Source organism: Zingiber officinale, chromosome 10B (assembly GCF_018446385.1).
Source record: "Zingiber officinale cultivar Zhangliang chromosome 10B, Zo_v1.1, whole genome shotgun sequence".
In the NCBI taxonomy this organism is placed as follows: Eukaryota; Viridiplantae; Streptophyta; class Magnoliopsida; order Zingiberales; family Zingiberaceae; genus Zingiber; species Zingiber officinale.
Genome location: NC_056005.1, coordinates 91878938 through 91902297, shown reverse-complemented (window position 1 = coordinate 91902297; position 23360 = coordinate 91878938). Strand labels below are relative to the sequence as shown.

General features: G+C 37.7%; 1 non-coding gene across 1 annotated transcript; it reads right to left on the bottom strand.

Annotated features, from left to right (window-relative positions):
• Positions 1 to 6026: 6026 nt before the first annotated feature.
• LOC122030702 lies at positions 6027 to 6132 on the bottom strand. Its single transcript, XR_006125558.1, has one exon. It is a non-coding gene; the product is annotated as a small nucleolar RNA R71 (small nucleolar RNA).
• Positions 6133 to 23360: the final 17228 nt, after the last annotated feature.

Below are 23360 nucleotides of genomic sequence, written 5' to 3'. Positions count from 1 at the left end.
TAGGTCTTCCTTGGTGTGGCGCCGAAAGAAGGAGGAAGAAAAGGGAGAGGTGGCGTGAGAGGGTTTCGGTGGAGAAGGATGTGCCGAACCAAAATAAAATAAACCAAACCCTCTTTAAGTTTCCTATTTATATTAAGTGGGTATTTTGGCCCCACTCAATTATAATTATATTTGGTTCTCCTTTCTCTCAGCACGGCCTTGCTGGGTTCACCGGTTACTAAGGCTAACTAAAGGTTTAGCGGACCCGAGAGGTCCCGGGTTCGATTCCCGCTGAAGTCTTTTTATTCTTCTAATTATTTTTGCTATTTCCGCTACTCGAAAAATTTCGGAAAAATATCTAAAACTTCCAAAAAAATCGTAGAATATTTATAATGCAAGTTTGAGAATTTTCGGGCGTTACAATCTAAGCTTGCTACGCATGAAATGTAATGAATCTGGAATGAAAATGCTAAACACGCTAGGAGTTGAAGTCTTATGAAAGGTCAGGTGCAAGAAAAGGTGAGGAGGGCCCCTTGAGGTTTAATCTTAACAACTTAGCATCTAATATTTGGACGCTAAAGTTAATGCAGGCTGATGACTTTGACTCTAAAATCTACAATATCCAAAATTCACACATGATTACAGTACACTCTTCTTCATAGAAAACAACACAGAGTAGGAATCTACAAGTTCCGTTATGCAAGGTTGACCATAGAGAATGTTAAAATCCTGTTGCTCTTATTTGTTGGTCTCATCGCAAAATTACATCCGTCATGTATTTGCTGCAATTTCATAAAAGATATCCTTAGGTCATTACGCCATGTGCAAGCTCTGTTCATCTTTTCACCATTTTTTAAGCCCCAAAATCTTATATATTTTTCATCATAAAGGACCTTTCGTTTGCTCATAGCTTGGATATGTAGTAGGGTCTGTATATGCTAGAAGATTGGTATAAATGCTTGCAGTAATTATTGAACTAAGAGAGACTTGTCTTCTTCAGTTATCTATTCTACAAACGGTTAAGTCGTCATTCGAGCAGCACTTTCCATTGAGAATTAGTATTCGGAATCCCTCTAACCAGAAATGTACCAGACAGCAGAATCACAGTATAATGAAAAATAAATTAGACACACCTTCGCATCGCCTCTCTTTTTATCAAAAATCTGGCTCAATATTTCAACGCACTCCTGGAACCGCCGGTTCTGGAACAAGAAAGCAGCTTCCTTGGCAAGCCCTTTGGCATCAGAGAGATTCCCTTCATCGTTGGCAGGCCCATCCGTGGTCCCGACTAGAGCCGCCGTGGCCAAGGGAGAGGCTGGCAAATCCTTAATGATCATAATTAACTTGGTCATGAATCGATTTAACAAGAAGGTCAAAAGAAAATACTCACTTAATGATCAAAGTCTTTAAGTTGTATATGTAGCACGTCTAAGAAGCCCAACACACAAATCCTGTAGAAACAACAACAACAAAAAGAGGTAAATTTATAAACCAGAAAATATGACATATCAGTGAAAAGAATTAGCATATACATAAAAGAAACTTGATAGTTCAAGGAATACATAAAACCAACTTAGCAACAGGAAATAACAACTCCTCAATCTAGCAAACAAAAATGATAAAATCAATTTAGGATAGTGTTTGAGGAAATTCATCAAACACATTGCATGCATCAATCAATTAATACTTGCAATCAAGAGATCAAGAAGATGAAACTGTCAAGAGATCAAGAAGAATTCAAATATCAAATTAAAAGAATGATCTCTAAAATAAAGAGGGGAGCATGATCAGATCCACCTACAACATGGTATCATTGGCAATAGCCATTGCAGCAGATTGTTCTTCCTTGGACCACCTAATCCGGCCAACAATAAAAAATTAAAAGGATTCTAGAATAGAAAAAGGAATAAGAGGGATTGGAAGAATCGTGACTGCAAAACGGAGGGAGAGATGGATCTGATCGGAGGGTGAGCCGCGAAGGCCTCGAGCCATCTGGCGACATCGATTTGAAGAATTAGAAGGTGAGGAAAGGGGTCGATGAGGGTGATCGAGAGTAGAGAAGAGGAGGGGGGGGGGGGGGGGTAAAGGTGCGACCTTGTTGAACTAGATCCCACAGGCGGACTGGATTACGTGGTGGAGGTTGGAAAACGGCGAGGCGGAGGCGAGCTCCTTGGCAAAAAGCTTGTTGCCACAGCACCATAACACATCCTCCTCCGTCCATGAAAAAGATGCCATCTTTCGTAGATCTAGGAAGGGGAAGAGGGAGATGAGGGGAGGAGGAAAGTGGTGGCGTCGCGATGGTATACGGTGGATGGCGCGATATATGTTTAGGTTTGGAGGGAAGAGTGAAGTGTTGTAAATTTTGGCTAAGTATTGGTGGAAAAATTAAATTATTTTATTTTGCTTCATTAACACCACTTTTAACAATGGTTTTTTACTATCCGATTTCGTAGATAGAACAAGGAAGTTATCATAGACTCCGGGTTTCAAAAACTGTTGTTAAAATCAGTGTCTATTAACGAAAAAATAGGCGCTCATAAACATCGGCTAAAACACCCGATGTCTATGAGCGAAAATCTGCACTCATAGACATTGGTTTTTGGAAAAACCGGTGTAAAATACTCAAAGACATCGGAATTTGCTTAAAACCGCTGTTGTTCCACCGATGTCTATGAGGGTTTTTCTCGTAGTGGATGCATTCAAACTTGCGCGTTGGCTCTGAGTGCCTTTCTCCACATCGGATGAGTTTGTTTACGGATCACTAGATCAAACTTCCTTAATGGATGATTATAGGAAATTATTTAAGAGCATGTGATCTTCTCCATCTAAAGGGGCACAATCCTATTTAATGGACTTAGTATCAAGTAATGGTATACACTTAGGCGCATTTAATAGTATCCTCCCCATCGGAGTCACTACTATTATTTGTGTGACCGAAGAAAAACCAACAATTAATTTTATTTGTCATAAAGTTAGGTTGACAAGATAATAAAATTAATGGGTAAAACCCCCTCTTACAAATGTTCGAATTTGTATATGTCCACACTATCGTGGCATACAAAATTCACGGTGTTTGAGGTTTTGGTGAATTTAAATGATATTATTTGAGGTATCAATATTATTTTAAATTCTAAAGTCTTGACCAAATGTTTTGTGATTCTTAGGATGACCTTCAATCACCTTGCTGTTATATTAAAAGAGAACAAACTTACTGGTCCCAATTACATTGATTGGAAATGAAACTTGGACATTGTCTTAAATGCTGAAGGCTATAAGTTCGTACTTTTTGAGATCTGTCCAAGCTTGCCTAATAGTGATTCTAGTAAAGAAGAGATTGAGTGTTATAAGAAATGGGTCAGGGAAGATGAGATGGCGCGATGTTACATTTTGGCTTCTATGTCAAATTTGCTGCAACATCAGCATCAAGTCATGCCTACTGCTTATGACATGATGCACAATCTCAAGGAACTCTTCGGACACCAGAATCGGGCTGCTAGGTAGGAGGCTATTAGAAACTTGATGACGAACGCCATGACTGAGGGGCACCCGTGAGGGATCATATCCTCAAGATGATGGATCATTTAAATGATATAGAAATTCTTGGAGCTGAAATCGATGGGGAAACCCAGGTTGATATCATTCTCCAAACACTTGATGTGCGTAGATTATATACTCCTTTATGCATGTTTTTACGCACATTTACATACTTTGAGCATGCTTGATCTATGCATTTTTATACTCCCAGCTTTCCTTTTAGCATATTTACTCTTTTGGTTCGGAGATCTGCTTTTTGTGCATTTTCTATACACAGGAGTCGATTTGGTGAAGAATCTACATCTTTGGGCATGCATTGGAGGAAACGAAGGGAGAAAGCACCGGGCCGTGTACCTCACACGGCCCTGCACTGGTATGGAGCTCGGGCCATGTGGAGTTTGGCACCAACAGAAGAGGAAGATGACATGGCCGTGTGAACCTCGCACGGCCGTGTCAAGATTTGAAGCCAACCAGAGCAGAAGCCTTACAGGGCCGTGTGGGTCTACACGGCCGTGTGAGATTTCCAGAGACCAAGCAGGCTGCGGCCGTGTGCACCACACGACCGTGTAGCGTCCAAAGAAGGCCGTGGCGTGTGCACCACACGACCGTAGCATTTCCAGAGCGAGGTTACGCCGTGTGGAGACACACTGCAGCTTTTGGCAGAGGGAATCGACATGGCGTGTGAATCTCACACGCTGTGTCACGGGCCGTGTGGCCGATTCCTCCTCTATTTAAACCCTTCTTCATGAATTGAAAGGGGATCTCTCCCTTTGGGAGAAAGCAAGATTTGGTGGTTTCCTCCCATTCTTAGGAGGATTTCTGGGCAATTCTAAGGGAGATCTCGACGATTTCGACTCCGGAGCGTGGATTGGATCCGAAGACGAAGCTTCTTTGTAGATAAGTTTTCTCTTTCTCCCTTTTCTTGGTTTCTTGGATTGGGGGATTCAAGGAATGCTTGTAATCTCTATTTCTTCGGGTTTTCTTCCTCGATTCATGGAGTAGATCTTGTATTCTAGGATTAAGGGAGTATTTGTATGATGGATTGATGTAATCTCTTATGGATTTGCCATTTTCTTGTTTCGATGACATTATCTTGCTTGTATCAATTAGATCTTGAATGATTGATGGTGGTTTGCGCTCAATTCTCATTCTTGATTGATTGTTTGGATTTCTTATAGACTTGGTAAAGATAAACTCTCACTCGATCATCCGAGGGATCCACGTGACAGGTGCAAGCCCGTGTAAGGACGTTTGAGAGATAATCTTGAAGAGGAAATAGGGATATTCAAGAGAGTAGGATGGATTTTATGATTAGCTTCTTGTATCTTGATAGATTAATGAGTCGTGGGCTTCTACGTTGATATCCGAGGAAGGCATAGTAATAGGTGCACTTCTGTGTAAGGACAACATAGGTTCATGTCTAATTAATCCTATTTAGATACATTTCTCAGTCCTTAGCTGGTTGTCTATTGCAAGAGGGAACCGACAACTTTCTACATGTTTGGCAATTGAGGGATAAGAATTGGTGAACCATTTACATTCAAGAAATCTTACAAAGAAACCGAAACTCCTAGAATCTCCCTTTATCATAACCCAAAACACTAAACTCTTGTTTGTTGATCTTTAATATTAGATTTGTTTACCTTTACTTTGCTTTTGAAACGATTGTATAGTTGTTTAGCTAATTCGCATTGAGACATTTCTAGTGCTTATTCCAGTCCCTGTGGATACGATAATCTTTTATATTACTTGCGACATTTCCGTACACTTGCAGAGCGTAACAAGTTTTTGGCGCCGTTGCCGGGGACTGCGCTATAACATTAGGAATTATCAATTGAGTTAGACTAAACATAACATTTGTTTTCCTTTCATATTGCATAGTTGTAACTAATCATTAGATTTCTGTTTTTTTTACTTTCTTGTATGACTTTCTCTTCTTGTTAATTTTTTTGTGCAAACTCAGTTCTGCATTTTTGATTCTTTTGTTTTTCTTTTTGTGTCGAATTGTTGTCTGCAATCTTGTTCTTGTGTATGCGAGGATCTAACTTTGCAGGGGAATTCTTTCCTTTTGACCCTGAGATTGATAGAACTTTCCATAAAAGAAGAATTCTGCAAAGGCAAATTGAAGAACAGGAACATTTGAATATGGCAAATAGACCACTTAAGGATTATGCAAGACTCACGAGGTTTTCGATCTAGTATTTCAAGACCTTCAGTGGAAGATAATAACTTTGAGATCAAACCCGCAATCATATCTATGGTGCAGCAGAACCAATTTGGTGGAGGACCTCATGAGGACCCTAATCAACACTTAGAGGTCTTTTATGAAATATGTGGTACCATGAAAATGAATGGAGTTCCTTCAGATGCAGTTAGATTATTATTATTTGGGTTTTCTCTAAGAGATAGGGCAAAGCAATGGCTGAATTCCTTGGCCCCTAATAGCATCACCACTTGGGAGTAGTGTGAGCAACAGTTTCTTGATAAGTTCTATCCACCAAGCAAAACAGCTCATATGAGGAATTTAATTGCAAGCTTCAAGCAAACTGACTCAGAATCTCTTTTTGAAGCATGGGATAGATATAATAGTATGCTCAGACAATGCCCACATCATGGGTTGGAAAGATGGTTAGTGTTGCACACTTTTTACAATGGTATCAATTATCATACCAAAGTGTCCCTTAATTCAGCTGGAGGGCACTTATGAACAAAAGCTTAGATGAAGCCAAGAAATCATTGAAAGCGTAGCACAAAATCATCATCAATGGGCAAATGAAAGAAGTGGTGGCTATTCCTCTGTAAACCCAACAATTAAAGCATCAGGGAAGTTTGATGTAGATGCAGTCACTCTTTTGTCTGCAAAATTGGACGCTCTTACAAAGAAATTTGAGAATATGGGGACTAGTGCTAATATGGTCAATGCTATTAGTACATCTTGTGAAGTATGTGGGAGTTCAGAGCATTCAAATGACTCATGTCCATTGGGAGTTATCACTGCACAAATCAATCAACTTGAACAATGCGATGCAATCATGAGCTACAATCAAAGGCAGAACAACCCATACTCAAATACTTATAACCCTGGATGGAAGAGTCATCCAAATTTTTCTTACAGAAACAATCAAGATCAAGGACCATCTATGGGGGCAAGACCAAATTTTCAAGCTGGGCAACAAAATTTTCAACATTTATCTTCTCAAGGCTTACCAAAGTCAAATGTTGAAAAGATGCTTGAAGAAATTATCTCAAATCAGAATGAAATGAAGCAAGATTTAGCAAAGCTCATTCAGAGAATGGATAATTCTGAAAAGCATCAAAAGATCCAGGATAGTCAAATTGCCCAACTAGCTTCCTCATCATCCAGAGCACCAGGACAGTTTCCAGGAAAACCTGATGTGAATCCTATGGAGCATTGCAATAGGATTGAGCTTAGGAGCGGACGGACCTTGGGAGACTCCCAAGTGACTGCTTCAAAAGGGAAACAAAAAGAAGAAGAGCTCTCTCCTCCTATATCAAATCAGATTCAAGCTAATGAGGAGAGTACCATTGAGGTTGAAGAGACTCTTCCACTGAACCATTAGAGCAAAGCTGTCCCTTTTCCTCAGAGACTTACAATGCTCAAGAAGGATGAAGAATTTGGCAAGTTTCTAGAAAAAGTTAAGGAAATTTGTGTAGAGGTACCTCTTATTGATGCTATTTTACAAATGCCTAGATTTGCCAAATTCCTGAAGGATCTCATGTCAAATAAGAGAAGAAGAGGAGAGGTCGAGACCATTGCACTTAGTGAGGAATGTAGTGCTATTTTTGAGAAGAATACTTCTCCAAAACTGAAGGACCCAGGGAGCTTTTATATTCCTTGCAACATATGGAAAGAATTTTTTGAAAAAGCTTTTTGTGACTTGGGGGCGAGTGTTAGCCTCATTCCCTATTCAATTTGTAATAAATTAGGTCTCAAAAACATTAAACTTACTACTATGGCACTTCAACTTGCTGATCATTCCTGCAGGTACCCTTTGGGTATTATAGAAGATGTGCCAGTAGAGGTGGACGGGAATGTTATTCCCACAGATTTTGTCGTGTTGGACATGGAAGAGGACCCTAGGATTCCTATCATATTAGGAAGACCTTTCCTTGCTACAGCTGGAGCTATAATTGATGTCAAAAATCATAAGCTTTCTTTGGTAATTGGTAAGGAAAAGTTGGAATATGATTTATCTAATATCTCTAACCATGTCTCGTCTCTCTTAAATGCTTGTAGCAGGACAAGCATTTATAAACTTGAGGAATGGAATTTCCATCCTCATGGTAGGCCACCAAATGAAGGAGACAATGTGGTGGAAGATGTTGGGAGAAGATCTCCCAACGGAAATGAAAAGTATATCTGTCCTCCAAGGGCGAGGAAAAGGAGCGAATGATTAAGTTTGGTCGAGCTAAAGACCTTAAACAAGCGCTTCTTGGGAGGCAACCCAAGGGTTCTTTTAGTTAGTTTTGATTTGTATTGTAATTTCTTTTAGTTTGATGCATTCTTTTGATTCTGTTTTCAGGTTAGGTGCAAAACAGAGTCAGGCCGTGTGCTATACACGGCCAGGCAAAGGTTGCAGAGAAGGGAAGTGTTTGGGCCGTGTCATCTCCCGAGGAGAAAAAGGTATAGGCCGTGTCATAGACACGGCCGTGCAGAGGATCCCGAGAGGAAAGATGGAGAGGCCGTGTCCCAGACATGGCCGTGCGAGGAATCCAGAGAAGGAAGAGGTGGAGGCCGTGTGGATCTACACGGCCCGTGCAGAGGATCCCGAGAGGAAAGATGGGGGGGCCGTGTAGATCTACACGGCCCATGTAGGAGAACTACTAAAGTCTACCTCCTACCTCACACGGCCAGATCTTGGCCGTGTTCCGCACACCCCCAACTCTCCAAAACATATCTTTCTCTCCCAATTTCTTAAAAACTCCTCTCTAATCTCTCAAGATCTTTTAGATCCGATTCTCCTCCTCTCTAAGACTTGGACTTTTGTTCTCCTAACCTAAGATCTTTTGTTCTTTGAAGTTTTGTTCTTTGAAGTTCCACAACTCTAGATAATTCTTCCCCTGTCTAAACTCATCAAGATGTCCAATATTTTGAAGAGATTATGCAAAGGAGGTGGTGGATCTAGTGGAGACAAAGAGAATGAGCCACCAAGAGACAAAGGAAAACAACCAGTGAAGGGCAAAGGCAAAAGGACTTCACGCAATGAAGGTAATGACAATGAATTCAATATTGTGTTCAGAAATGATGATCAAGTAACTAGATTCGCAATTCTTGTCAATAGAAAGATTGTGTGTACTAGATATATGGACCCAACTGTTCTTGATATGCTTGGAATTAGGGAAGATGTAGATTTGATGATTGGGTTTTTGGATTGGAGTGATATTATGTACACGCATTTGCCTACATATCCTCGTCTTGTTTTGGAATTTTTAAGTTCATTGGATGTCCATTTTACAAATGAAGACGATTATTTTGGAAAAATCTCTTTTAGATTAATGAATCAAGAATTTCTATGGGCATTTAGTGACTTTAATTCTTGTTTTGGAATAACCACCGGTAGCCCTCGTAGGTTTGATCCAAGGTTTAATTGGAATCATTTTTGGAATGCAATAACTGGGTTAGATCAACCTTATGAGCCTTCAAGAGCTAAGGCCTCCCATATGCAAAACCCCATCTTTAGGTATCTATATAGAGTCATGAGTAAAACTATTTTTGGTAGGGGAGAGAGTGATGGGGTGGTTAAGAAGATAGAGCTTTATGCTTTATGGGCTATGCTTTATAAGGTTGAATTTGACTCTGGTTTTCATTTTGTTCAAACCTTATTGAGATCAGCTAGGGCATCATCGGGATCAATTGTTTTTGGTGGTTTGATTACCCGAATAGCTTGTAATTTAAATCTTGATGTTGATGGGTTGGAAATAATTCATGGTAATGACATGATTGACATTGATACATGTCTTGCTATGAAAATGATCGTTCGGGATGAGAATGGTTTCGCGTTTCCTAGGAGGAATGGTTCTCCTTTACCCCTTCTTTTTCCTGAACGAACTACTAATCGTAACCGGGCTAATTGGGTAATTTCTGAGTTAGATTTTGAGGATAACCCTTCTATAACTGGAGACACTGAGCCACATCATGAGCCCTCGTCATCTGGACATACGCAGCCTTCTAGTTTTATGGAGCCTGCTAGGCATTCTTTTGCATATGGCACGGGATCTTCTAGGTTTGATTTTTCAGATTTTCGTACGTCTCTAGAATCACTTCATGAGAAGCAAGATTCCCAACGAAAAATGTTGGAGGGGCGCTTCTCTTTATCTGATGATCAGTTTAGGGAGGTACAAAATCATTTTCAGTTTACGAGAAATTTTCAAGGTCAAGTGGCTGAGTTTGTGCAGGATTATGATACTGATCAGGCTAGGATGAGAGATTTTATGCAGAGTATGACGCTTACTAGCCAACAAGTTGATGCTTTATATGAGTATCATAGATCCTTGGGTGAGATTCCAGGTTTTCCTAGTTTTCCTATTGGCCAACCACGTCGTAGACCTCCTTTCCCTCATCCACCTCCACCTCCTCCACTATAACGATTTAATCGGGGGGGTGAAAAGTATTGGTGTCATATATTGTTTAGCTTGGTTTTCAGTTTTTAGTTTTTGATTAGTTTTTCATGTTGGTTCTTATTTTCATTGCTTGTTGCTTTATTTTGCTTGTTTTTGAAATAATCATGGCAAAAAAAAATTTTGAGAACATCAAATCTTCACTTATATGCTTTCTTGGATTCAAATGAAATGTTAGCACAATTATTGTCTCGATTCATGATGTTCGCATGATGCTACTAGTAAACTTTGTGTAGTTCTTTTTTCTATCTTGGGTAGCATGAAACAAGCTAAGAATCTTATGGTGATGAGTTTTAGTTTTGGTTCAACCTTAAGGATTTTATCTTCACTACACTTGTGCTTAATGCTTGAATAGTTGATGTCATTGAAATAGTCATGATTCATCTTGTTTGCTTAGTATTTGGTTTCCATGGTGATCTCTCAACTTTCATTTTGGTTACTGGATGAGGCTCAAATCATTAAAGCTCATTTGGAAAAATCAAAATATCCCAACATGTGTGCTAAAAGTACATTTGTGAATAAGTTTTGCACAATGCAAACACTTATAAAAAAAAAATGAACAATAAGGGATATAAAAAACAGTTGTCATGAGTGGAATCTAGCAAGTCACCCCTTTGAGACCGAGTTAGGTTACTGGGGAAATGACTGTTTAGCTTCTCTTGAGATTGAGCACACCTTTGAGACCTTGGGTTAGTTGAGAAATATGAACCAAGTGAATGGTAAGTAAGTGCCTATCACTGGTTACTTGTCTTTCACTGGAAACATTAGGAATTCAAATTTGATGACTACTTGACTAGGACATGGATTGAAACTTGAAGGGTGTTGAGTTACTTTTACACTGCGCACAAGATTTTTATGCTTGAACTATACTTTACTTGTTTCCATGATCATGCCTGTTAATGAAACTTTTTGATAGAATTAGGAAAGTGCACTGGGTTTTATGAATGTGTTGTAGAACATATGAATTTAGACTGCAGCATTTTTCTTGAGGACAAGCAAAGGTTTAAGTCTGGGGGTGTGATGTGCGTAGATTATATACTCCTTTATGCTTGTTTTTACGCACATTTACATACTTTGAGCATGCTTGATCTATGCATTTTTATACTCCCAGCTTTCCTTTTAGCATATTTACTCTTTTGGTTCGGAGATCTGCTTTTTGTGCATTTTCTGTACACAGGAGTCGATTTGGTGAAGAATCTACATCTTTGGGCATGGAAACGAAGGGAGAAAGCACTGGTCGTGTACCTCACACGGCCCTGCACTGGTATGGAGCTCGGGCCGTGTGGAGTTTGGCACCAGAAGAGGAAGATGACATGGCTGTGTGAACACGGCAGTGTCAAGATTTGAAGCCAACCAGGCAGAAGCCTTACAGGCCGTGTGGGTCCGTGTGAGATTTCCAGAGACCAGCAGGTGGTGGCGTGTGCACCACACGGCCGTGTTATGCTTTAGCAGACTGTGGCGGTGTGCACCACACTGCCGTGTAGCATTTCCAGAGAGCGAAGGGTTCGGCCGTGTGGAGACACACGCAGGAGAGAGGGCTGACATGGCCGTGTGGTCTCACAGTGGGGCCGTGTGGCGCCCGATTCCTCCTCTATTTAAACCCTTCTTCATGAATTGAAAGGATCTCCCTTTGGGAGAAAGCAAGATTTGGTAGTTTCTCCCATTCTTGGGAGGATTTCTGGCGATTCAAGGGAGATCTCGACGATTTCGACTCCGGTGGATTGGATCCGAAGACGAAGCTTCTTTGTAGATAAGTTTCCTTTTCCTCCCTTTTTCTTGGTTTCTTGGATTGGGGGATTCAAGGAATGCTTGTAATCTCTATTTCTTCGGGTTTTCTTCCTCGATTCATGGAGTAGATCTTGTATTCTAGGATTAAGGGAGTATTTGTATGATGGATTGATGTAATCTCTTATGGATTTGCCATTTTCTTGTTTCGATGACATTATCTTGCTTGTATCAATTAGATCTTGAATGATTGATGGTGGTTTGCGCTCAATTCTCATTCTTGATTGATTGTTTGGATTTCTTATAGACTTGGTAAAGATAAACTCTCACTCGATCATCCGAGGGATCCACGTGACAGGTGCAAGCCCGTGTAAGGACGTTTGAGAGATAATCTTGAAGAGGAAATAGGGATATTCAAGAGAGTAGGATGGATTTTATGATTAGCTTCTTGTATCTTGATAGATTAATGAGTCGTGGGCTTCTACGTTGATATCCGAGGAAGGCATAGTAATAGGTGCACTTCTGTGTAAGGACAACATAGGTTCATGTCTAATTAATCCTATTTAGATACATTTCTCAGTCCTTAGCCGGTTGTCTATTGCAAGAGGGAACCGGCAACTTTCTACATGTTTGGCAATTGAGGGATAAGAATTGGTGAACCATTTACATTCAAGAAATCTTACAAAGAAACCGAAACTCCTAGAATCTCCCTTTATCATAACCCAAAACACTAAACTCTTGTTTGTTGATCTTTAAGATTAGATTTGTTTACCTTTACTTTGCTTTTGAAACGATTGGATAGTTGTTTAGCTAATTCGCATTGAGACATTTCTAGTGCTTATTCCAGTCCCTGTGGATACGATAATCTTTTATATTACTTGCGACATTTCCGTACACTTGCGGAGCATAACAACACTGCCTAAAAGTTTTGAGCAGTTCTACCTGAACTACAATATGAATAAAAGGACATATTCGTTGGTGGAACTTCTGATAGAACTTCAAGCAGTAGAAGGGTTAATTCGTCAAAGTTCTCAAATTCACATTGCTGAGAACGTTTCTCCTTCTAAACCGAAAGGCATGAAGAAGAAGAAACAAGCAAAGAAAGTGAACCGATCTCTAGGGGCTGGACTAAAAGCAGGTGTGAAGAAGCCGTAGGGCAAGTGCTTTACATGCAAGCAGTCTGGACATTGGAAGGTGGACTGTCCTCTTCGAAAGGAGAACAATAAAGGTATATCTTATTCTCTAGTAGTTAAAACATGTTTAGTGGTGTTATCTACCGGTACCTAGTGTGTAGATACGGGAGTCACTGATCATATCTGCAATTCATTGCAGGGATTCCAGGAAACTCGATGACTACATGAAGAGGAGATTATTGTCTACATGGGAAGTGCTACAAAATTGATGGCTGTTGCAGTGGGAGATGTTTATCTATCTTTAGATAGGAATAAAATATTGCTTTTGAGAAATTATCTTTATGTACCAAATTTTAGAAAGAATTTGATTTCAGTTTCTAAAATTATGGATGGATATTCTATTTCTTTTGGCAAAGAAAATAGAGTAGTTATCTGTTCTGGTACGTTGGCTGACAATTTGTATACTCTAAATCCAATAACTCCCACGATAAAACAAAATTTATTTTAGGGATATGCTCTGGAAACGACAGTGTACATTCTGAACTTGGTACCTTCTAAGTCAGTACCCTTTACTCCCACAAGATTGTGGAATGGGCGTAAGCCTAGTCTGAAACATATTCGGATCTAGGGTAGTCCAACACATGTGCTGAAGGGAGACACTTATAAGTTGGAATCACGTACGGAAGCTTTCCTATTTGTGGGTTATCCTAAAGGAACGAAAGAAGGATTATTTTATAGTCCTAAAAAAAATCAGAAGGTCATTGTTAGCACAAATGCTCGATTTTTAGAAAAGGAATATGTAATAAACCACAAGCCCATAAGTAAAATTGTTCTTGATTAAATTAGAGAAGACACATCTACTTTGGTACCAATGGTACAAGATGAGATACCACAAGAAACTGCAACACTTGTCACAAATGATGCACAATTACAAGTAATGTCTCATCGTAGTGGGAGGGTTGTTTTTGGGAGAGTCTTTGGACTTAATCCCTGGTGAACATGAACCTGATCCCTGGACATATGATGAAGCAAGAGATCTTGGAACATCTGGTTTAATGAAGTGATCCGGTCTTATGGATTTATTCAGTGATCGGATGGGTCTTGTGTATATAAGAAGAGTGACGGAAATGTGGTGGTATTTCTTGTACTATATGTAGATGACATTTTGCTCATTGGCAACAATGTCAAAGTGATTATCAGATGTAAGGGTATGGTTGTCCAAGTGTTTTGATATGTAGGACTTGGGAGAATGTGGACATATTCTTGGGATCAAAGTAATAAGGGATCGCAAGAAAAGGATATTGTCCATATCCCAAGCTTCATACATCGATACTATTCTTGCTTGTTTTAGCATGCAAAACTCCAAGAAAGATTTCTTACCTTTTCTCTATGGAGTACCCTTATCTAAAGAGATGTCTCCTCAGACATCAAAAGAGATAGAGGACATGAAGGCGTGCAAAACTCCAACATGGTCACTTTCTCATTCCCGCTTCTAGAGCAAGAAACACTTGAAGATGTAGACTAGATGCCATGAAAGAAATGGTGAAGGTGGTGTGGGGAAAATGTCTCCAATCCATTTATAAGATACTCATTTTATCTTTGGATATCATGAAATGAGCTTGGCTACCTCTGTTATATAGAAAACAGGGGCGCTTAGTATTCAATCTGGTAATAGTTGTATTCACGCATCCACAGCTGAGCTTCTGACAAAGCAGGTTTTTGAATTTTTCACAAGTCATGGTTTATGACAGGTATGACTAGTCATACCTCTCATAAATGACGACTATGAGTGGTCATTCTATGGACGTCACGGATCAATGGACCAAATGTCATAGGTCATCATTAATTAATTGATGTGTCTACATAAATTAATATGTTTACAATAAATAACTGACCATAGAATTTTTAATAGAGAGTAGGGCTTGTTAGTTGCATCACCAGTAGTTGCTATATGTTGTGGCAGCTCACAACTCTGAAATAGCTGTTGCACGTTGTAGCAGCTAATCTGCAGTAATTGCTACACAATGTGGCAGCTACGTGTCTGGAGTTTCTCTGCAAATGTATAACAGCTAATCCGTAGTAACTGCTACACAGTGTAGCAGCTACTCTTGAGAAGATGCTACACATTGTAGTAGCTTCGGACAACTAGCTGCTACAATGTGCTGCAGTAGCTGCTACAACATATGGTAGCATCTAACTAATCATAAGTTAATTGATAAAACGTGTAGAAGCTCATTTAAGTGATCTAAATAAAAAATTGAGATTGACAGACTAATATCTTGTTGAGCGTAAACGAAGAAGACTTGGAGACTATAGTTGGGTTTGATATACATGAATAGAATAATATTAATATTCTAAACATTGATAATAACATAAGACAAATAATATCTTAAGCTAAAAAGGGTAATACAAACACTAATGCTAAAATCATTTGCTTTATAGCATTCTCTAATGCTATATTAAATTGAGATATTTATCATCGCACTTGGACAAATCCAGTTTGATTCTTTTTCTCTCATATAAGGGCAGCATCACTAAGGAGATGTGAGGCTGAGCTTCACAAAGAATGATATTTCACTCATTCTTTTGATTTATAGCATCCTCTAATACCCCATTGACTTGGGACAGTTGTCATCGCAGCTGCACAAGTTTAGTTTGGTTCTTTTCTCTCGAAAAAGGGCAGCTTCTAACTCCTTCCTCGTTTAGTTCCATTGTTCTATGAGAATCTTAATATAGCCACAAACAACATGATGCTCCATGGCTAGACTGAGATATCTATTACGATTATTTTAGAAAATTCATGATTCCAAGGAAAGAAAGATATATATATAATACAAGAAGAATGGATAATACAACCAAGAAGCAGACAAGTTTATTGATACAGATGATCTTTCAAGGGAAGAAGACGTAGAGCCTGAATCCTCTTCGATAGGGGGTTCTTTAACACCACCCAGAGTGGGTTTCATCTTCCTGCTAAAGCAAGACATGATCATGAAAGAGCTATAATGTGGACCAAAGGCAAGGCAACGTGAAACAGTCTATTAGGTCAATAGCCAATTTATAGGAAAAGAGGCTCAAGCAACCCTAACTATTGATAAAGACTGTTAGAGTGTATACTAAAAGTCTAGCCTTTGTATAAATATTTAAGAATCACATTGGTCAAATGCCTACATTTATATGCTAAGTGTAGTTGTTCAATTAATTTATATTATAGATAACATGGTGTATGGTGTCACACATAGAAGATCATGTTATCAATTTTTTATAAATTACAAACAATAGCTCACGACTAAGATGGAAAGGAACAAACAATTGGTATAGTCGTAGTATAATTAGGTATTATTTTATCTTGACTAATAAATTACACTAGTACACTCTGAGTGTATTGAGCAGGACCATTTAAGGTAATTTCTTTTTATACTGACTTAATAAAAGAACAAGACCTTAGTTATTATGGAAGTGTGTGCTCTTAATCCTAATATAATAACAAGCACATATATTTAGTATTTATTTTCTTTGACTTATCAAAGGGTGAGATTTAGCTCGATAAATCAAAAAGTCCAATAAGTTGGGAAATGATATTACTTATAGTGGTTGTTGTTAATTATAGAAAGAAACTGTGTCCTAGTAATCTAGGTTGATAATGTCCCCAAGAGGAGCTCATAAGGATTGTCATGTTAAACCCTACAGGTGGACTTAGTCCGACATGACGATAAGGTTGAGTGGTATTACTCTTGGACTAAGACATTAATTAAAATGAGTTGTCAGTAACTCAATTAATTAGTGGACATCCACCATCTTAAACACAGGGAGACTAACACACTCATAATAAGAAGGAGCCCAATATGTAATTTGGGATTTGTGCGGTAGTTCAATAATAATTCTTTAGTGGTATGAATTATTATTGATGAAATTAAGTTGGGTGTTCGGGGCGAACACAAGAAACTTAATTTCATCGGGAGACCAAAATCAATTCCTCCTCTCAGTACCTATTGTAGCCTCTTATTTATAAAGTATTATACCCACCTATACCCACCTTTATACCCATCTTAAGGTGGCCAGCCAAGCAAGCTTGGAACCCAAGCATGGGCCGGCTAAAGCAAATAGGATGAACAAGTTGTGTGGCCGACCCTAGCTTGGTGTCCAAGCTTGGTGTGGCCGACCACATCAAATTAAAAGGATTTTAATATTTAAATTTTTTCTTATGCGGATTCCATGGTTTTAAAAGAGAATTTAAAATTTTAAATATTTCCTTTTATAACTTTCTACAAAAGATTAAGAAAAGATTTGATATCTTTCCTTATTTGTAGATTGAAAGGAAGATTTTAATTTTGAGAAAACTTTCCTTTTTTGTAACCATGTTCATGATTTAAAAGAGAGTTTTAAAATTATAAATTTTTCCTTTTATAAGTTTCTACAAAGGATTAAGAAAAGATTTGATATCTTTCCTTATTTGTAGATTGAAAGGAAGATTTTAATTTTGAAGAAAACTTTCCTTTTTGGAAATCATCCACATGTTTAAAAGAAAGATTTTAATTTATAAAATTTCCTTTTATAACCAACCATGAAGAGAAAAAATTAATAGAGAAATTTTTATTAAAAATTTTTGGAAACAAATTAGGAAGTTTTAATTCTTGTGTTATTAAAACTTTCCTTGTTTGGAGCTATGAGGTGGCCGGCTATGATATTTAAGAAAAGGAAATTGGTTTTAATCAATTAAATTTTCCTTTTCATTGCAAAGAAAATAACGATGTTTTTATTTAAATTTTCCTTATTTGTTAAGACCAAGGAATATAAAAGAGGAGGTAGGGGTGTCTTCATGAGACACAACTCTATTCTATTTTCCTCTCTCTCTTCCTTGGTGGTGGCCGGCCCTAGACCTTGCTCTTTTCCTCTTCTCTTCTTCTTTAGTAGCCGGTTTCATCCCTCTCTTGGAGCTCTTGTTGGTGGCCGGTACTAGCTAGGAGAAGAAGGAGAGAAAGGAGGTTTTGCTTCTAGCATTCCTTGGAGCTTGGTGGTGGTGGCCGAAACTCTTCATCCCGAAGAGAAGTGCTTGGCCGAACTTGCAAGAAGGAAGAAGAAGGGCTTGGGTGGTTCTCATCTCGGTAGATTATTGCCCACACAACGTTCGAGATAAGAAGAGGAATACGGTAGAAGATCAAGAGGTTGTTGCATACAAAGAAAGGTATAACTAGTAATTATTTTCCGCATCATACTAGTTTTTATTTGTATGAATTCCAAACACGAGAGGCATATGATTCTAGATTTTCGGATTTGTAATTCGAAGTTGTGTTTCTTTTCTTTTATTTTTCGATTTTGTGATTCGATTGTTCTTTTTGGTTAAACCTAGAGTTATATAAGGAAATTAAATATTAGATTTCATTGAAAGGCTTTGTCTAGGAAGTGGTGGTTGCTCTCATATCCAAGAAGGCCTAGTGCCTCACCATGTTTAACCTGAAAACTGATTTCTGAAATTAATATTTAATTGAATTTATAACATAGGTGAATTTTGATCAATAATGTTAAGCATCATTTGCAATGCAAGTTTAAACTATTAAGAATAGATAAGTTAAATTTGGAATCAATAATGTAAAGTTCCGTTTGTGATTCCGAATTTAATTTCTAAAGAACACAATAGGTTGTTAGGAAAGGTTCGACACTTGTACAAAATTTTTGTACAGTGGAACCAGTACGATCTTCCTAGGACCAACCAACAAAAATAAGTCAAACGGAAGCGTCTTTTCGATACCATAGGCCATCAAAAGACTCACTACAACTCATTACCACCTGGGAAAAGATAAGATCATAAGACAGATAGTAAAGACAAGGATAACCAACTGTCAAGCATTGAATTATTCTGTGCACCTAAGGTACAAAAGTTGCTACAATGTGTCACAACTTAAAATGTTTCAATCGAAAATATTACTAGCCCTACAATGCTTACACACTGATAAAAAAATTAATAATATGCAACATTGTCCAGTGAATACTATTTTATTTTTACAAATTTTAAAATTCTACACATTATAGCTGCAACTACACAGTTACTGCTACAACGTGTAGTAGCTATAGAATGAAGTATGTGTTGTAGCAGTTATGGACGAGTAACTGTTACAACATCATCATCATTATAATAATTACATTTTAGCAACTCCCCTTGTTCCATTTAATGTGCTATCTGCAAATGATTTTTCACCTCCCTAAAATAAATTTCACCACGCCTCACAATTTGGATATGGAATTTATGCAAATTAAACCCTTATATAGATGACATCCTAAACACTTTTTCCTTCATTGTCCTAAACCTATCAAATTCAGATTATGGCTTCTCCTGTGGGACACAATAATGCAATACCTTGTGCTAGGTCCGTGATATTGATCCGTGAATCAACCTCTTCCCCTTCTTTGGGGTCTTGGGATCACTCATCAGCCTCCCTCAACGGTCATGTTGTTAGAACCATCAACAACAAAGATAATTATACGCTAAAATTTATCAAGATCCTGTAATAAAGTGAGCTTCTTCAACGTGTAGCGGCTTTTCAAGAGTAGTTGCTTCACTTTGTAGCAGCTATAGTGCAGATTAGTTACTACAAATTGTAGCAGCTTCTCAAATGTAACTGTTACAACATGCAGCAACTTCTGAAGATTAGCTGCTACACTCTATAGAGGTTAGTGCAGATTAGCTGCTACACTCTATGGAGGTTAGTGTAGATTAGCTGCTACACATTGCAGCAACTATTTCAGAAACATGATCTGCTACAACTTGTTGCAGCTACTGCTGAGGAAGCTTAGAAGGCATAATCTCTATTAATAATTCAATGGTCGCTTATATAATTTGAAATTATATAATTTATGGAGACCCTCAGACTCATTAATTATGAATTGGAAGAAAGAGGGATGGTGATGGAAGCAAGTTCAATCGTTAAATTAATTTGGTATAAGAAAAAGTTAGCCTTTATGTAATACATCTCAGATTATTAATGGAATAACAATATAAGGCTCAGAGTAGAAGGAATACCACTAAATTATAATAAGTAATAAACTCTCACTGAGAGTTTGGAAAACCTAGCCTCATAACTCAAAGTGCAAGTTGTTAGAACCTACAATAACAAAGATAATTATACGCTAAAATTTATCTTGATCCAGTATAAAATTCAAATTAAACTTTGAAAGTAGCAGCTATACATGTCAAATCTTCTTCATATGCTGAATAGCTGCGATAACGTGCAGCAATAGATGCTACAAGGACAGTTAGAAGCAACAAACGACTAGTTGCTACAACGTGTAGCATTTACTGTCGATAAGTTGCTACACGTTGTAATCCAGCATTATATATTTGTCCCCTATAGCAGCTACTGGCGATAAGTTGCTACACGTTATAGCAGCTACTGCGGATTAGCTGCTACAATGTGTAGCATTTACTCTATAGTGTTATACTTTATGTTGTAGCTGCTACAACGTGTAGCAGCTACTGTCGATTAGCTGCTACAGCATTGTAGTAGCTACCGCTGATTAAAAAAATTTTAAATTATTTTTTACCAAGTTGATATACATAACAATATATTTTTAGGGGTAATATGTGCTTGAAAATATAGCTGTTATAAAAATGACTCATCAAGCGGGAGCTAGATGTTGTAGCAACTACATTGACATTTAGCTGCTATAAGGTGGACTTGCCATCTTCACAATACATTTACAGGTGATTTATAATAGATTAATCTAGCTTTTATTTGTCCCTTATAGCAGTACTGTCGATTGACTGCTACATGTTGTAGCAGCTAATATCGATTAACTACCACAAACGGGTAGCAGCTACTTGATTTTAGCTGTTATACCCTGTAGTAGCTTGACAAAACATTTACAGTAGCATTACAAAATATTTACACCACCTAGGCAAAATTTATGGGATTTATAATAAATTTATAATTAGTTTTACAATAAATTTACACCACCAACTTGTCAGTAATCCAGTGTTTGTTAGTAAAAAACTTATGACCAACATGAAAACTGTATTCTCTCATTCCAGCTTGTCTGAAGTTTGTTGGTCTTCCATACATTAAACTCTCGACGTATCGGATAACAAAAAATGCATAATATAAATTGAAAGATATAGTTGATTTCACACTGTTAATAATCTAATTGCAACTAGGAGTATGGGGATGTATAAAAAACATGGATAAATATATACTTACGATTTTACTTGTGTAGGACCCGGGACTATAGATACGCCAAGGTCTCTTGACATTAGCGATGGTAGCCCTAGATGCCACATATCATAATAAGATGGGTCCATATTTTTAAAAAAATCCACCTGCATTAGGATGAAGTTTGTAAGTAACCAATACACACATAAATCCATTACATAATGATTTCTTCAACATGGCAGGTACTTTCAGAACTTTACAACTTAGATGTGTAGAGTTCTGAGACTCCAAGGGAGTTATAATGCATATAGTGAGCTTCTTGGAGGTCTATGATCAATAGGTGCCAGTGATCATCTACATTATTTAATTGATAGAATATATATCTGACTGGCTTGTCAGTGTTAGTGCTTGCAAATAGACCAAATGCCTCATATTTTACCATTGCAAACAAATCCTATGTATACACACAAACATTGTTGGAGGAATACATGGAGAATAAAAGAAATAGGTAGTAGAAGTTGGTGTTATACTTATAGCAAAACCAGCAGGACAAAATAGATGGCCAATAAGGTATGCCGAAAGATTTGGTTTCCTCTACAATGATTGCAAAATATGCATTTATGTAATCACCATCTCTGTCGACAGTCCAATAAAAAATACACAGGAAAGATGACATATTCAATGAAATCGTTCCGTTGGACCATATTGGCTTTGTCGTAGCCCTACATAAACTAAAAATAAAACATGCCCATAAATTTGGTTTTACATCAATAGTGGCTATTGCTACTACAATTGGAGCAGTTACAGAAATTATATGTATTATAGCAACTCCTAAATCAGCCATGGTTGATTTTATTCAACAATATGAAATGTTTGTTTGACTATACAATAAGAAGATAATTACAATGTAATTTATCCTTGTGTTCACAATAGAAGTATTAACATAATTCATTATATATTTGCATTACAGTAAGTGTATAACTCAACAAATATTTGACTCACTTTAGCTGACTCAGTTTCAACAATGCCTCTGCCACCACATTATCTTTAGTTTTCTTAAAATATGGCTTCGCTTGCTAAACAAATACATAGAGACAAGTTTTCTGTGTGAATAATTATATGTGAATTAGGAATAAAAGACAAGACATTTAACCAACCAAAACCGTACCTTAATGATTTTGGATTTTTGTTTGACAAGCGTATACAAGAGTTTAGTTGATGAAGATGTGGCAGCTACATCAGTAGATGAGACAGGGGCTTCTTGTACTTTAACAGGAGGCTCAACATTTTCCTCTCCTTTACCCTTGGTCATCTCTGTCTTGTAACGCCCCAAATTTCCTCAATTAGAGTCCTAAAAGTAATTTAAAAATATTTTAAAATGCTATATAAATATTCTAGGGATTTTTAGAAATTTTTAGAGTATTTTTATGTAATTTTTGGAGGTCGTTTGGTATTTTTACTAAACGAAGGAAGTTTCGACAAAAAATGTCCAAGCCGAAAATTGAACCCACGACCTTTGACTCAGTCAAAACCCAACTGACCAAGTGTGCAAACAGATTTTTCTGTTTAGAAAAAGTAGAGAATTTATTTAAGATAATCAATAGAATATTGGATTATAAAAGGGATAAGTTGATGTTGGATTTGTCTGTTTAGAAAAGATAGCGAATTTATTTAAGAAGTTAACAGAAATATTAAGTTATAAAAAGGGATAAGTTGATGTTGGATTTGTCTGTTTAGAAAAGATAGCGAATTTATTTAAGGAGTTAACAGAAATATTAAGCTATAAAAAGGGATAAGTTGATGCTCTATTTTCCCGTGACTTAAATCATTCTCTCCTTCTCTTCTGCGTACGATGGCGGAGCTCGGGCATAAAACGAAAGGGAGTTAGGGCATCATCTCCGGCGGCCGACCAAGGTCCTAGAAGCCCTTTTTGTTCGGTTGTGAGTCCAAGAAGCAAGGTAAGTGCATCTCACCTGCAGTAGGAGTAATTTCGGACCTTCGTTCTTCTTGAATTCGAAGCATGAGAAGCGCTTATAGTGCAGATTTTAATTAAGCTTATAGTGCAGATTTTTTATGTAGGCTTATAGTGCAGATTTTAATTAAGCTAGTGCAGATTTTAATTAAGCCTATAGTGCAGATTTGAATTAAGCTTATAGTGCAGATTTTTAATTAAGCTTATAGTGCAGATTTTAATTAAGTTTATAGG